At 36.0% G+C, this 16,396-nt stretch overlaps 1 pseudogene; it reads left to right on the top strand.

Annotated features, from left to right (window-relative positions):
- The first annotated feature begins 757 nt into the window (after positions 1-757).
- On the top strand, positions 758-16,165 carry LOC139108219 (uncharacterized; annotated as a pseudogene).
- Positions 16,166-16,396: the final 231 nt, after the last annotated feature.

The following is a 16,396-nucleotide window of genomic DNA, read 5'->3' as shown; positions in this document are numbered from 1 at the left end:
AATCGCGTTTAAATTCCGTAAATTGATCGTTTTGCGCGTAGTACTTTCAACCGTTTCATCGTTGTCATCGTCGGTTTCGCAAGCACTATCCTCCGACAGGGGATGAACCTCTTCGATTTCCTCACCGATTTCTATTTCTATTTCTTCACCGATTTCTTCACCGATTTCTATTCTCACGTCAACGTTCATTATCGTCGATCGCTCGTCCACTAATGAGATTCGCGCGTGGTTACAAAAGAGGCCTAAGGAATGCTTTATATTCTACCCCTACTCCTGATTAATCATGTGACACATTTTTTACCCTCTCTCAAATTATAATGAGTCATTTCATAAGTTTCACTTTGCAGTATTTAAAAATTGCTATCTTATCTCTGCCCGATAAAAGAAATGTACACCCGCTAAATAGCAACTACCCCGTTTGCAGAGTCTTTGAGTTTAGCCGCATAGTTTTTGTTATCTGAGCAGTCTATTTTTCAAAGATGTGGGGGAATTAAAATCGTTACCTTATCTCTTTCCGAGAAAAGAAATGCACACCTGCTAAATAACAACTACCTCCGTTTGCAGCCTTTGAATTTAGCCGCATAGTCTTTTGTTCTCTTAGCAGTCTATTTTTCAATGATGTGGGGGAATTAAAATCTTTACCTTATCTCTTTCCGAGAAAAGAAATGCATACCTGCTAAATAGCAACTACCTCCGTTTGCAGTCTTTGAATTTAGCCGCATAGTCTTTTGTTCTCTTAGCAGTCTATTTTTCATTGATGCGGGGTAATGTGAGTGGCAACGTGAGTGGCAACGTGAGTGACAACGCGAGTGAGAACGATAATTTTTTTATCAGTATAAAACAATTTGGATTGAGATGAGTTCTTCAACCGTCGAGCGATCAGTTCCTTGCAACCAAGCATCGGTAACTGATCGTCGCCAATTAACAAGTAACAAAAAAAATGTAAGTATCTTTTCTGATATTATTTTTAATATCTTTTTTTAAAAATTTCCGCTTAATATAAAATATTTTTTCAGATGATTTCCGACATCAATATAAGACAACTTACCCGCTGGCCGTACGAAGTACGCGTGATACGCGTACAATCACCCACGCTATTTTGGGTAAAGTTAATAAATGCTGAGAAGGCTCATTTGGAGATGCTTGAACAATTGACTTCATTTATGAGGATTGCAGCAGCCAACCTCATGCTGTTACCACATGAAGTTACAGTGGGAACCCTTGTTGCTATCCGAGAAGGTTTAAAGTGGCAAAGAGGAATCGTCGATGATGTTAGTGCTACATTGATTACGGTACATCTTCGCGACTGGGCTCGCGAAACCTGTAGACTACCTTATGAGTGTTTCCGACTGGACGAACGATTCTGTGAATTAAAGTGGCAAGCGATACCGTGTCTTCTAGACGGAATCTTGCCTCGGCGAGGCCAGATGTGGACGGAGCAAGACATAACGCTTGCTAGAATTATCATGGAAAAAGCGCGGGGGTGGATTACCATAAATGATATTCTCTCTGGCGATGCGGCTCTTGTTTCGTTAATCAGAGTCGGGCAAACAGAAAATGTGCACCCGGTAGATATGTCAACCTTATTTATACACATCGGTATTGCAAAAAGTTTCATCATGTGGATCGATACACCGGCTTAATGAATTACACCGAAAGGGCCTTAAGTCCGTTCGTATATCCGCTTCTTTAAGCATCATTCATTGTGCATTTACGAACACACATATGGAAGCGGATAAAAACGCAGCACGCGATTTTCAGTCAGTCGCTCGCCAGTCGAGGAGTGCACATGTCAAAATTGCTTCTATTGTTTTTTATTGCTTCTGTTGTTTTTATTGCTTGTGTTGTTTTTTTATTATTGCTGTTGTCGTTTTTTGCTGTTGTCGTTTTTTGGCTATTGTTGTTTTTTTGGCAAGATTGGATCAAAATTAAAACAGAAAAAATTTTCGGCAAAATCTCATTTTAAATTAATCAGAAAAAAATCACCATGAGTTGCAGAGACTATCTAATGAAAGTGTGTGCCAGATCCGATTGTAAGATGTTCCACGAGGTCCGGCGGTGTACGAAGTCGGTGTGCCTTTCAGGAACTACATGCAAATTCGTCCACCTCAACCAGGATGAGGTGGATGAAATTAACCATCATGTGCGGCCGATATCAGAAACGGCGTTTGGCGAATTAAAACGCCTAGCGTACCTGCTACGCGAAACGTACCCGCCGGATCAGAGGCCTCACACATGCACGAAAAATTTACTGGGAGAGTGCATGTGGGAGTGCCTCTCTTGCGAGAATGGGACATTTCCCAGTAAGTTTTTTTTTTTTTTTTTATTTATTTAATTTAATTTAATTTAATTTTTTTTTTTTTATATTTAATTAATTAATATTAATTTTTAAATTACAGAAGATAACACACCGAGATGCAATTTTTGTCGGGTGCACCATTTTAAGGGGGTTCAGGCCTTAATTTGCGGTCACTCCTATTGCACACCGTGCATGAAAGTGATACCTTTCGCAATGCACGGTCAAGTACCGAAATATCTCTGCACGGTGTGCAAACAGTGGAAGGTGCAAATAAATCTATGTAAGTATATTTTAAATAAATTTCATTTATTATTTTTAATACATTTTATTTTATACCCTGTTAATAATTTCTTTTTTCGTTTCAGACAATGACTAAGGACTCCAGAAAAAGAAAAAATACACGGAGGACAAAAAAAAATTTAGTTTATAAGTTTAAGTTAAGTTAAGTTTAAATTTTATTTTTATTATTTTTATTTTTATTATTTTTGTATTATTTTCTTTAGATATTCATTTTTATATTATAGTCACTTTTATATATTCATTTTTGTATTATATTTTCATTTTTGTATTATATTTTCATTTTTTTAGTATTATATTTTCATTTTTATTATTTTCATTTTTATTATTTTCATTTTTTATTATTTTCATTTTTATTACTACACTTTTTTAGTTTATAAGTTTAGGTTAAGTTTTATTTTAATTTAATATTTTATTTTTATTTTCTTCATATATTTATTTTATATTATATAGTCACTTTTATGTATTCATTTTTTTTTTATTATATTTTAAAGTAATTGTACAGTCACCGGCAATAATGGCCTGTCGCGCTGCGGCGACGGCGGTTCTCGTGCGTGAGGTGGGGTAGTGTGCGTGAGGCCTCACCGCGGATCGCGTACGTGAGGCATGGAACGCCGAAAGGAGCGAGAGGACAGGGGAAAATTTGGTGGGGGGCGTTCTCATGCTCTCTCTCGCTCGCGACCCGTGAGTGTGAGAGAGATAGAATGAGTGAACGCTAAGGAATTATTATAGGCGCACCTTCGCTCTCTCTCTTGCACGCGTTCGTGTTTATACGGTTAGACAAGGATAGAAGTATATCGCTAGAGTACGCTATTAATTCTAGCGTATACTTTCAGACATTTCGCGACTTTTAACAATCAAAATTAAATTCTCATGCTACTTAGATTTTAAATATATATTTTTACATTACGTATAAATTAATTTTGAGATAATTTTCGTTTTCTGTCTACATATAAAATTGTCTTTCTCAAGACAGAAAACGGCATTTAAAATTGTCTTTCTCAAGACAGAAAACGAAAATTATCTCAAAATTAATTTATACGTAATGTAAAAATATATATTTAAAATCTAAGTATTTAGAATTAAATTTGATGTTAAAAGTCGCGAAATGTCGAGTATACGCTTCAAATTAATAGCGTTTTTCTCTATCCTTGGCTCTAACCGATAAACACGAACGCGTGCAAGAAGGCAGGTGCGCCTATATCTTTAGCGTTGCTCATTCTCTCACACTCACGGGTCGCAACGAAAGAAAGCATAATTTCGCCTCCGCCAAATTTTCCCAATCTCTCGCTGCTCGGCGTTCCACCACACGTCCGCGGTGGCACCACCTCACACACAGCTTTAGAGTCGTCTGCAGCAAATATTGCCATTGACTATACACAAGTTGTTAGTTTGTAAGTTTTTTAATAATTAAAATATATTTTATACATAAGAAATAAAATATGTTTTTAATATAATATTTTTAAATCTTATTTAATACCATATACCAAAAACTTATCATACTACATAAAATTCAATTAAATGCATTAAAAATTAAATTAAAAATAATACAAGTATAAAAAAAAAAAAACATAAATGAAATACATAAAATTCCATTACAAAATGACATTAAAAAAATGACATTAAAAATACCTTTAAAATTATATTAAATACAATAAACGCAAAACAACATTAGCAAAAAAAAAAAAAACGACACAAGCAAATACAATAAACGCAAAACAACATAAGCAAATACAATAAACGCAAAACGACATAAGCAAAAATACAACAAGCTACAGCAATTGCTCATAGCTGGCGACAGATCGGCATACCGGGCACACAACCGTAAGCATTGTGTACGGACGCGGGGGCCCTTGGCACTTCAGGGCACACGTGTAGCAATACAATATTTTTTTTCGTTTTTTTGTTATATCTCGGCTTCTGATGAAAATAAAAGGCTCCGAATAAGCCCAAATGCATCTATTTTGAATGCCGCACAATGCTATGTTGTTAAATTTCAAAAACATTCTTTTTGTTTTTTGGCCATATCTCGGCTGCTGGTGACAATAGAAGGCTCGGAATAGGCCCGTATGCATCTTTTTTAATTGCTGCACAATGCTATGTTTAAAATTTAAAAATATTTTTTTCGTTTTTGGCCATATTTCGGTTGTTGGTTAAAATAGAAGGCTCGGAATAGGCCCGTATGCATCTTTTTTAATTGCCGCACAATGCTACGTTGTAAAATTTCAAAAATATTTTTTTTTTGTTTTTTGGCCATATCTCGGCTTCTGATGAAAATAAAAGGCTCCGAATAGGCCCGAATGCATCTATTTTGAATGTTGCACAATGCTATGTTGTAAAATTTTAAAAATATTTTTTTTTGTTTTTTGGCCATATTTCGGCTGCTGGTAAAAATAGAAGGCTCGGAATAGGTCCAAATGCATTTATTTTGAATGCCGCACAATGCTATGTTGTTAAATTTAAAATATTTTTTTCGTTTTTGTATCTCGGCTGATGAAAATAAAAGGCTCGAATAGGCCCGAATGCATCTATTTTGAATGCCGCACAATGCTATGTTGTTAAATTTCAAAAATATTTTTTTTGGTTTTTGGCCATATCTCGGCTGCTGGTGAAAATAGAAGGCTCGGAATAGGCCCGTATGCATTTTTTAATTGCCGCACAATGCTACGTTGTAAATTTCAAAAATATTTTTTTCGTTTTTTGGCCATATCTCGGCTTCTGATGAAAATAAAAACTCGGAATAGGCCCGAATGCATCTATTTTGAATGCCGCACAATGCTACGTTGTAAAATTTCAAAAATATTTTTTTTCGTTTTTTGGCCATATCTCGGCTTCTGATGAAAATAAAAGGCTTCGAATAGGCCCGAATGCATCTATTTTGAATGCCGCACAATGCTATGTTGTTAAATTTCAAAATATTTTTTTTTGTTTTTTGGCCATATCTCGGCTGCTGGTGAAAATAGAAGGCTCGGAATAGGCCCGTATGCATTTTTAATTGCCGCACAATGCTACGTTGTAAAATTTCAAAAATATTTTTTTCGTTTTTGGCCACATCTCGGCTTCTGATGAAAATAAAAGGCTCCGAATAGGCCCGAATGCATCTATTTTGAATGCCGCACAATGCTATGTTGTTAAATTTCAAAAATTTTTTTTTTCGTTTTTTGGCCACATCTCGGCTTCTGATGAAAATAAAAGGCTTCGAATAGGCCCGAATGCATCTATTTTGAAAGCCGCACAATGCTACGATGTAAAATTTCAAAATTATTTTTTTTTTTTTGGCCATATCTCGGCTGCTGGTGAAAATAGAAGGCTCGGAATAGGCCCGTATGCAATTTTTTTAAATGCCGCACAATGCTACGTTGTAAAATTTCAAAAATATTTTCTTTCGTTTTTTGGCCATATCTCGGCTTCTGATAAAAATAAAAGGCTCCGAATAGGCTCGAATGCATTTATTTTAAATGCCGCACAATGCTATTTTGTTAAATTTCAAAAATATTTTTTTTTGTTTTTTGGCCATATCTCGGTTGCTGGTGAAAATAGAAGGCTCGGATCAGACCCGTATGCATCTATTTTTAGTTGCGCACAATGCTACGTTGTAAAATTTCAAAAATATTTTTTTTTTTTGGCCATATCTCGGCTTCTGATGAAAATAAGAGGTTTGAATAGGCCAATTCATCTATTTTGAATGCCGCACAATGCTACGTTGTAAAATTTCAAAAATATTTTTTTTTGTTTTTTGGCCATATCTCGGCTGCTGGTGAAAATAGAAGGCTCGGAATAGGCCCGTATGCATTTTTTTAATTGCCGCACAATGCTACGTTGTAAAATTTCAAAAATATTTTTTTTTGTTTTTTGGCCATATCTCGGCTGCTGGTGAAAATAGAAGGCTCGGAATAGGCCCGTATGCATCTTTTTTAATTGCCGCACAATGCTACGTTGTAAAATTTCAAAATATTTTTTTCGTTTTTGGCCATATCGGCTTCTGATGAAAATAAAGGCTCCGAATAGGCCCGAATGCATCTATTTTGAATGCCGCACAATGCTATGTTGTTAAATTTCAAAATATTTTTTCGTTTTTTGGCCATATCTCGGCTTCTGATGAAAATAAAGGCTCAATAGGCCCGAATGCATCTATTTTGAATGCCGCACAATGCTATGTTGTTAAATTTCAAAAATATTTTTTTTTGTTTTTTTGTTATATCTCGGCTTCTGATGAAAATAAAAGGCTCCGAATAGGCCCAAATGCATTTATTTTGAATGCCGCACAATGCTATGTTGTTAAATTTCAAAAATATTTTTTTTGTTTTTTGGCCATATCTTGGCTGCTGATGACAATAGAAGGCTCGGAATAGGCCCGTATGCAATTTTTTTAATTGCCGCACAATGCTACGTTGTAAAATTTCAAAAATATTTTTTTCGTTTTTTGGCCATATCTCGGCTTCTGATGAAAATAAAAGACTCCGAATAGGCCCGAATGCATCTATTTTGAATGCCGCACAATGCTATGTTGTTAAATTTCAAAAATATTTTTTCGTTTTTTGGCCATATCTCGGCTTCTGATGAAAATAAAAGGCTCGAATAGCCCGAATGCATCTATTTTGAATGCCGCACAATGCTATGTTGTTAAATTTCAAAAATATTTTTTTTTGTTTTTTGGCCATATCTCGGCTTCTGATGAAAATAAAAGGCTCGAATAGGCCAAATGCATTTATTTTGAATGCCGCACAATGCTATGTTGTTAAATTTCAAAAATATTTTTTCGTTTTTGGCCATATCTCGGCTGCTGATGAAAATAGAAGGCTCGGAATAGGCCCGTATGCAATTTTTAATTGCCGCACAATGCTACGTTGTAAAATTTCAAAAATATTTTCTTTCGTTTTTGGCCATATCTCGGCTTCTGATGAAAATAAAAGGCTCGAATAGGCCCAAATGCATCTATTTTGAATGCCGCACAATGCTATGTTGTTAAATTTCAAAAATATTTTTTTGTTTTTTGGCCATATCTCGGCTGCTGGTGAAAATAGAAAGCTCGGAATAGGCCCGTATGCATTTTTTAATTGCCGCACAATGCTACGTTGTAAAATTTCAAAAATATTTTTTGTTCGTTTGGCCATATCTCGGCTTCTGATGAAAATAAAAGGCTTCGAATAGGCCCGAATGCATCTATTTTGAATGCCGCACAATGCTATGTTGTTAAATTTTAAAAATATTTTTTTTTGTTTTTGGCCATATCTCGGCTGCTGGTGAAAATAAAAGGCTCGGAATAGGCCCGAATGCATCTATTTTGAATGCCGCACAATGCTATGTTGTTAAATTTCAAAAATATTTTTTTTGTTTTTTGGCCATATCTCGGCTTCTGATGAAAATAAAGGCTCTGAATAGGCCCGATGCATCTATTTTGAATGCCGCACAATGCTATGTTGTTAAATTTCAAAAATATTTTTTTTTGTTTTTTGGCCATATCTCGGCTGCTGGTGAAAATAGAAAGCTCGGAATAGGCCCGTATGCATTTTTTTTAATTGCCGCACAATGCTACGTTGTAAAATTTCAAAAATATTTTTTTGTTTTTGGCCATATCTCGGCTGCTGATGAAAATAAAGAAGGCTCGAATAGGCCCGTATGCATCTTTTTTAAATGCCGCACAATGCTATGTTTCCAAATTTAAAAATATTTTTTTCGTTTTTTGGCCATATCTCGGTTGTTGGTGAAAATAGAAGGCTCGGATTAGACCCGTATGCATCTATTTTTAGTTGCGCACAATGCTACGTTGTAAAATTTCGAAATTTTTTTTTTTCGTTTTTTGGCCATATCTCGGCTAATGATGAAAATAAAAGGCTCCGAATAAGCCCGAATGCATCTATTTTGAATGTTGCACAATGCTATGTTGTAAAATTTTAAAAATATTTTTTCTTGTTTTTTGGCCATATTACGGCTGCTGGTAAAAATAGAAGGCTCGGAATAGGTCCAAATGCATTTATTTTGAATGCCGCACAATGCTATGTTGTTAAATTTAAAAAATATTTTCTTTCGTTTCTTGGCCACATCTCGGCTTCTGATGAAAATAAAAGGCTCCGAATAGGCCCGAATGCATCTATTTTGAATGCCGCACAATGCTATGTTGTTAAATTTCAAAAATATTTTTTTTTGTTTTTTGGCCATATCTCGGCTGCTGGTGAAAATAGAAGGCTCGGAATAGGCCCGTATGCATTTTTTTAATTGCCGCACAATGCTACGTTGTAAAATTTCAAAAATATTTTTTTTGTTTTTTGGCCATATCTCGGCTGCTGGTGAAAATAGAAAGCTCGGAATAGGCCCGTATGCATTTTTTTAATTGCCGCACAATGCTACGTTGTAAAATTTCAAAATTATTTTTTTTTGTTTTTTGGCCATATCTCGGCTGCTGGTGAAAATAGAAGGCTCGGAATAGGCCCAAATGCATTTATTTTGAATGCCGCACAATGCTATGTTGTTAAATTTAAAAATATTTTTTTGTTTTTGGCCATCTCGGCTTCTGATGAAAATAAAAGGCTCCGAATAGGCCCGAATGCATCTATTTTGAATGCCGCACAATGCTATGTTGTTAAATTTCAAAAATATTTTTTTTTTTTTGGCCATATCTCGGCTGCTGGTGAAAATAGAAGGCTCCGAATAGGCTTGAATGCATCTATTTTGAATGCCGCACAATGCTACGTTGTAAAATTAAAAAATTTTTTTTTCGTTTTTGGCCATATCTCGGCTTCTGATGAAAATAAAAGGCTCCGAATAGGCCCGAATGCATCTATTTTGAATGCCGCACAATGCTATGTTGTTAAATTTAAAAATATTTTTGTTTTTGGCCATATCTCGGCTTCTGAAAATAAAACTCGGAATAGGCCCGTATGCATCTTTTTAATTGCCGCACAATGCTACGTTGTAAAATTTCAAAAATATTTTTTTGTTTTTGGCCATATCTCGGCTTCTGATGAAAATAAAAGGCTCCGAATAGGCCCGAATGCATCTATTTTGAATGCCGCACAATGCTATGTTGCAAAATATAAAAAATATTTTTTGTTTTTGGCCATATCTCGGCTGCTGGTGAAAATAGATGGCTCGAAATAGGCCCGTATGCATTTTTTTTAATTGCCGCACAATGATACGTTGTAAAATTTCAAAAATATTTTTTTCGTTTTTGGCCACATCTCGGCTTCTGATGAAAATAAAAGGCTCCGAATAGGCCCGAATGCATCTATTTTGAATGCCGCACAATGCTATGTTGTTAAATTTATAAAATATTTTTTTTTGTTTTTTGGCCACATCTCGGCTTCTGATGAAAATAAAAGGCTCCGAATAGGCCCGAATGCATCTATTTTGAATGCCGCACAATGCTATGTTGTTAAATTTCAAAAATATTTTTTTTTGTTTTTTGGCCATATCTCGGCTGCTGGTGAAAATAGAAGGCTCGGAATAGGCCCGAATGCATCTATTTTGAATGCCGCACAATGCTACGTTGTAAAATTAAAAAATTTTTTTCTTTTTTGGCCACATCTCGGCTTCTGATGAAAATAAAGGCTCGAATAGGCCCGAATGCATCTATTTTGAATGCCGCACAATGCTATGTTGTTAAATTTCAAAAATATTTTTTTTGTTTTTTGGCCATTTCTCGGCTGCTGGTGAAAATAGAAGGCTCGGAATAGGCCCGTATGCATCTTTTTTAATTGCCGCACAATGCTACGTTGTAAAATTTCAAAAATATTTTTTTGTTTTTGGCCATATCTCGGCTGCTGGTGAAAATAAAGCTCGGAATAGGCCCGTATGCATTTTTTAATTGCCGCACAATGCTACGTTGTAAAATTTCAAAAATATTTTTGTTTTTGGCCATATCTCGGCTGCTGGTGAAAATAGAAGGCTCGAATAGGCCCGATGCATCTATTTTGAATGCCGCACAATGCTATGTTGTTAAATTTCAAAAATATTTTTTTCGTTTTTGGCCATATCTCGGCTGATGAAAATAAAAGGCTCGAATAGGCCCAATGCATCTATTTTGAATGCCGCACAATGCTATGTTGTTAAATTTAAAAATATTTTTTTGTTTTTGGCCATATCTCGGCTTCTGGTGAAAATAAAAAGCTCGGAATAGGCCCGTATGCATCTTTTTAATTGCCGCACAATGCTACGTTGTAAAATTTCAAAAATATTTTTTGTTTTTTGGCCATATCTCGGCTTCTGATGAAAATAAAAGGCTCGAATAGGCCCGAATGCATCTATTTTGAATGCCGCACAATGCTATGTTGTAAAATTTAAAAAATATTTTTTGTTTTTGGCCATATCTCGGCTGCTGGTGAAAATAGAAGGCTCGAAATAGGCCCGAATGCATTTTTTAATTGCCGCACAATGCTACGTTGTAAAATTTCAAAATATTTTTTTCGTTTTTGGCCATATCTCGGCTTCTGATGAAAATAAAAGGCTCCGAATAGGCCCGAATGCATCTATTTTGAATGCCGCACAATGCTATGTTGTTAAATTTCAAAAATATTTTTTTTTGTTTTTGGCCATATCTCGGCTGCTGGTGAAAATAGAAGGCTCGGAATAGGCCCGTATGCATTTTTTTAATTGCCGCACAATGCTACGTTGTAAAATTTCAAAATATTTTTTTCGTTTTTGGCCATATCTCGGCTTCTGATGAAAATAAAAGGCTCCGAATAGGCCCGATGCATCTATTTTGATGCCGCACAATGCTATGTTGTTAAATTTCAAAAATATTTTTTTCGTTTTTTGGCCATATCTCGGCTTCTGATGAAAATAAAGGCTCGAATAGGCCCGAATGCATCTATTTTGAATGCCGCACAATGCTATGTTGTTAAATTTCAAAAATATTTTTTGTTTTTGGCCATATCTCGGCTTCTGATGAAAATAAAAGGCTCCGAATAGGCCCAAATGCATCTATTTTGAATGCCGCACAATGCTATGTTGTTAAATTTCAAAAATATTTTTGTTTTTGGCCATATCTCGGCTGCTGATGAAAATAGAAGGCTCGGAATAGGCCCGTATGCATTTTTTTTAATTGCCGCACAATGCTACGTTGTAAAATTTCAAAAATATTTTTTTCGTTTTTTGGCCATATCTCGGCTTCTGATGAAAATAAAAGGCTTCGAATAGGCCCGAATGCATCTATTTTGAATGCCGCACAATGCTATGTTGTTAAATTTCAAAAATATTTTTTTTTTTTTTGGCCATATCTCGGCTGCTGGTGAAAATAGAAGGCTCGGAATAGGCCCGTATGCATCTTTTTAATTGCCGCACAATGCTACGTTGTAAAATTTCAAAATATTTTTTTCGTTTTTGGCCATATCTCGGCTTCTGATGAAAATAAGAGGTTTTGAATAGGCCCGAATGCATCTATTTTGAATGCCGCACAATGCTATGTTGTTAAATTTCAAAAATATTTTTTTATGTTTTTTGGCCATATCTCGGCTGCTGGTGAAAATAAAAGGCTCGGAATAGGCCCGAATGCATCTATTTTGAATGCCGCACAATGCTATGTTGTTAAATTAAAAAAATTTTTTTTTTCGTCTTTTGGCCACATCTCGGCTTCTGATGAAAATAAAAGGCTCCGAATAGGCCCGAATGCATCTATTTTGAATGCCGCACAATGCTATGTTGTTAAATTTCAAAAATATTTTTTTTGTTTTTTGGCCATATCTCGGCTGCTGGTGAAAATAGAAGGCTCGGAATAGGCCCGTATGCATCTTTTAAATGCCGCACAATGCTATGTTGTAAAATTTCAAAAATATTTTTTTGTTTTTGGCCATATCTCGGCTGCTGGTGAAAATAGAAGGCTCGGATAGGCCCGTATGCATCTATTTTTAATTGCCGCACAATGCTACGTTGTAAAATTTCAAAATTTTTTTTGTTTTTTGTTATATCTCGGCTTCTGATGAAAATAAAAGGCTCCGAATAGGCCCAAATGCATCTATTTTGAATGCCGCACAATGCTATGTTGTTAAATTTCAAAAATATTTTTTTTTTTTTTGGCCATATCTCGGCTGCTGGTGAAAATAGAAGGCTCGGAATAGGCCCGTATGCATCTTTTTAAATGCCGCACAATGCTATGTTGTAAAATTTAAAAATATTTTTTTCGTTTTTGGCCATATCTCGGTTGCTGGTGAAAATAGAAGGCTCGGAATAGGCCCGTATGCATCTATTTTTAATTGCCGCACAATGCTACGTTGTAAAATTTCAAAATTTTTTTTGTTTTTTTGCCATATCTCGGCTTCTGATGAAAATAAAGGCTCCGAATAGGCCCGAATGCATCTATTTTGAATGCCGCACAATGCTATGTTGTAAAATTTCAAAAATATTTTTTTTTTTTTTGTTTTTGGCCATATTCGGCTGCTGGTGAAAATAGAAGGCTCGGAATAGGCCCAAATGCATCTATTTTGAATGCCGCACAATGCTATGTTGTTAAATTTCAAAATATTTTTTTCGTTTTTTGGCCATATCTCGGCTGATGAAAATAAAAGGCTCCGAATAGGCCCGAATGCATCTATTTTGAATGCCGCACAATGCTATGTTGTTAAATTTCAAAAATATTTTTTTTGTTTTTTGGCCATATCTCGGCTGCTGGTGAAAATAGAAGGCTCGGAATAGGCCCGTATGCATCTTTTTAATTGCCGCACAATGCTACGTTGTAAATTTCAAAAATATTTTTTCGTTTTTGGCCATATCGGCTGATGAAAATAAAAGGCTCGGAATAGGCCCGAATGCATCTATTTTGAATGCCGCACAATGCTACGTTGTAAAATTTCAAAAATATTTTTTTGTTTTTTGGCCATATCTCGGCTTCTGATGAAAATAAAAGGCTCGGAATAGGCCCGAATGCATCTATTTTGAATGCCGCACAATGCTATGTTGTTAAATTTCAAAATATTTTTTTTTTGTTTTTGGCCATATCTCGGCTGCTGGTGAAAATAGAAGGCTCGGAATAGGCCCGTATGCATCTTTTTAATGCCGCACAATGCTACGTTGTAAAATTTCAAAAATATTTTTTTCGTTTTTGGCCATATCTCGGCTTCTGATGAAAATAAAAGGCTCCGAATAGGCCCGATGGCATCTATTTTGAATGCCGCACAATGCTATGTTGTTAAATTTCAAAAATATTTTTTTTTGTTTTTTGGCCATATCTCGGCTTCTGATGAAAATAAAAGGCTCCGAATAGGCCCGAATGCATCTATTTTGAATGCCGCACAATGCTATGTTGTTAAATTTCAAAAATATTTTTTTTGTTTTTTGGCCATATCTCGGCTGCTGGTGAAAATAGAAGGCTCGGAATAGGCCCGTATGCATTTTTTAAATGCCGCACAATGCTACGTTGTAAAATTTCAAAAATATTTTTTTTCGTTTTTGGCCATATCTCGGCTTCTGATGAAAATAAAAGGCTCCGAATAGGCCCGAATGCATCTATTTTAAATGCCGCACAATGCTATGTTGTTAAATTTCAAAAATATTTTTTTGTTTTTTGGCCATATCTCGGTTGCTGAAAATAGAAGGCTCGGAATAGGCCCGTATGCATCTATTTTTAATTGCCGCACAATGCTACGTTGTAAAATTTCAAAATATTTTTTTTTTTTGGCCATATCTCGGCTTCTGATGAAAATAAAAGGCTGAATAGGCCCGAATGCATCTATTTTGAATGCCGCACAATGCTATGTTGTTAAATTTCAAAAATATTTTTTTTTTTTTTGGCCATATCTCGGCTGCTGGTGAAAATAGAAGGCTCGGAATAGGCCCGTATGCATCTTTTTAATGTTGCACAATGCTACGTTGTAAAATTTCAAAAATATTTTTTTTCGTTTTTTGGCCATATCTCGGCAGCTGGTGAAAATAGAAAGCTCGGAATAGGCCCGTATGCATCTATTTTAATTGCCGCACAATGCTACGTTGTAAAATTTCAAAAATATTTTTTTTCGTTTTTTGGCCATATCTCGGCTTCTGATGAAAATAAAAGGCTTCGAATAGGCCCGAATGCATCTATTTTGAATGCCGCACAATGCTATGTTGTTAAATTTCAAAAATATTTTTCGTTTTTGGCCATATCTCGGCTTCTGATGAAAATAAAGGCTCGAATAGGCCCGAATGCATCTATTGAATGCCGCACAATGCTATGTTGTTAAATTTCAAAAATATTTTTTTGTTTTTTGCCATATCTCGGCTGATGAAAATTCTTGACAAAAACAATTGTACGTAGATTTTTTGATTTTTTTATCTACGTGTAAATTTTTCCGATCAAAAAATCTACGTACAACAATTTTTGTCAAGAATTGTGATAACAAAATTTTTTAAAGCAGTCACTAGTCATCTAGTATTCGTGGTGTGACAATCTGTTAAAATGGGAAGTTATAATCCACAAGAATATAATACGGATAATAGCCTGGGCTAGCCGGTGAAAACGCCACTCGTGCTGCCGAATTGTACATCGAACGGTTTCGGGCGAGCACATTATCCGGCAAACCGACAATTTTCCGCGTAGTGCAGAGATTACGCGAGACGGGATGTCTTGTGCATAATCGAAATAATGCACCTGCGCGACATCAAGTGCAAGATGAAGAACGAGTGCTCGACTTATTCTCTGATCAGCCGAGAATGAGTGTACGTCGTGCGGCACATCATCTTCATTTATCAACATACACACGTGCACAATACTCTTCGAGAAAATATGTTACACCCGTACCACGATCAACGAGTACAGCAGCTTACCGAGGGATTTTGGATCACGGCTCCGGTTTTGCGAAGGTATTTTATTAATAATTTATTTTGTTTTAATTTTAAAGAGAATAATAATTGTTAAAAAAATCATTTATTTTACAGAGTTCCTTGCAAAATGTCGGCGAAACGCATCGTTTCCCGATATTATTTTATGGACCGACGAGTCTACATTTACACCGAACGGTGTTTTTAATTCAAGAAACCACTTGTATTGGTCGGACGAAAATCCGCATATGATACGACAAGGAGCATTCCAGTATCGATGGACCGTGAATGTATGGGCGGGAGTCGTCGGTAATCAAGTGGTAAGTATAAACAGATAACAGATTATTTTATTAAACATTTTGTAACGCATATTTTCTTTTATTCAATTCAGATCGGTCCACATTTCCTTCCTCCGCGATTAACCGGAGAAAGTTACCAGCATTTTTTAGAAAATGTGTTACCGGGACTATTAGAAGACGTGCCTCTGGAAACAAGAAGGCGAATAATCTATCAGCACGACGGAGCACCGGCTCATTCGTGCCTGGCAGTGCGCGAAGTTTTGGATGCGCATTTCGGCGACAGATGGATGGGTCGTGGTGGCCCAATGTCCTGGCCGGCACGGTCACCAGATTTGACCGTATTAGATTTTTTTTATGGGGTCATATTAAAAATCTAGTAGAACCCCAACGAAACAGAACTGTTAATGACGTACGCGAAGCTATTGTTGCGGCGTTTGCGACTATTTCACCGGAAATGGTGCACCGTGCGACGCGCGATGTTGTTCGAAGGGCCGAACTCTGCTTACAGCAGAGGGGAGGGCACTTCGAACAACTTTTACATTAAGCGCTAAAAGTGGAATAGTCCTATCGGGGATACCACTATAAAAAAACGCACCATGCTATCACCGCAAGGTGGTGAGGAAATGATAGCATTATTTCCTTCATTTTACGTTCAATTACTAAAAATGTTGTGAACAATAAATAAGATGCGACCTTAAAGTATCGGTGAATGATATCGATCGTGCGAACGCGTTTGTTTGTCTTCCTCGCGAAGACTCGCCGCGACTCTCTTATC

This window comes from Cardiocondyla obscurior, linkage group LG14 (genome assembly GCF_019399895.1).
Source record: "Cardiocondyla obscurior isolate alpha-2009 linkage group LG14, Cobs3.1, whole genome shotgun sequence".
Classification (NCBI taxonomy): Eukaryota; Metazoa; Arthropoda; class Insecta; order Hymenoptera; family Formicidae; genus Cardiocondyla; species Cardiocondyla obscurior.
Note: the sequence above shows the minus strand (reverse complement) of the source record. Positions and strands in the feature narration are given on the sequence as shown.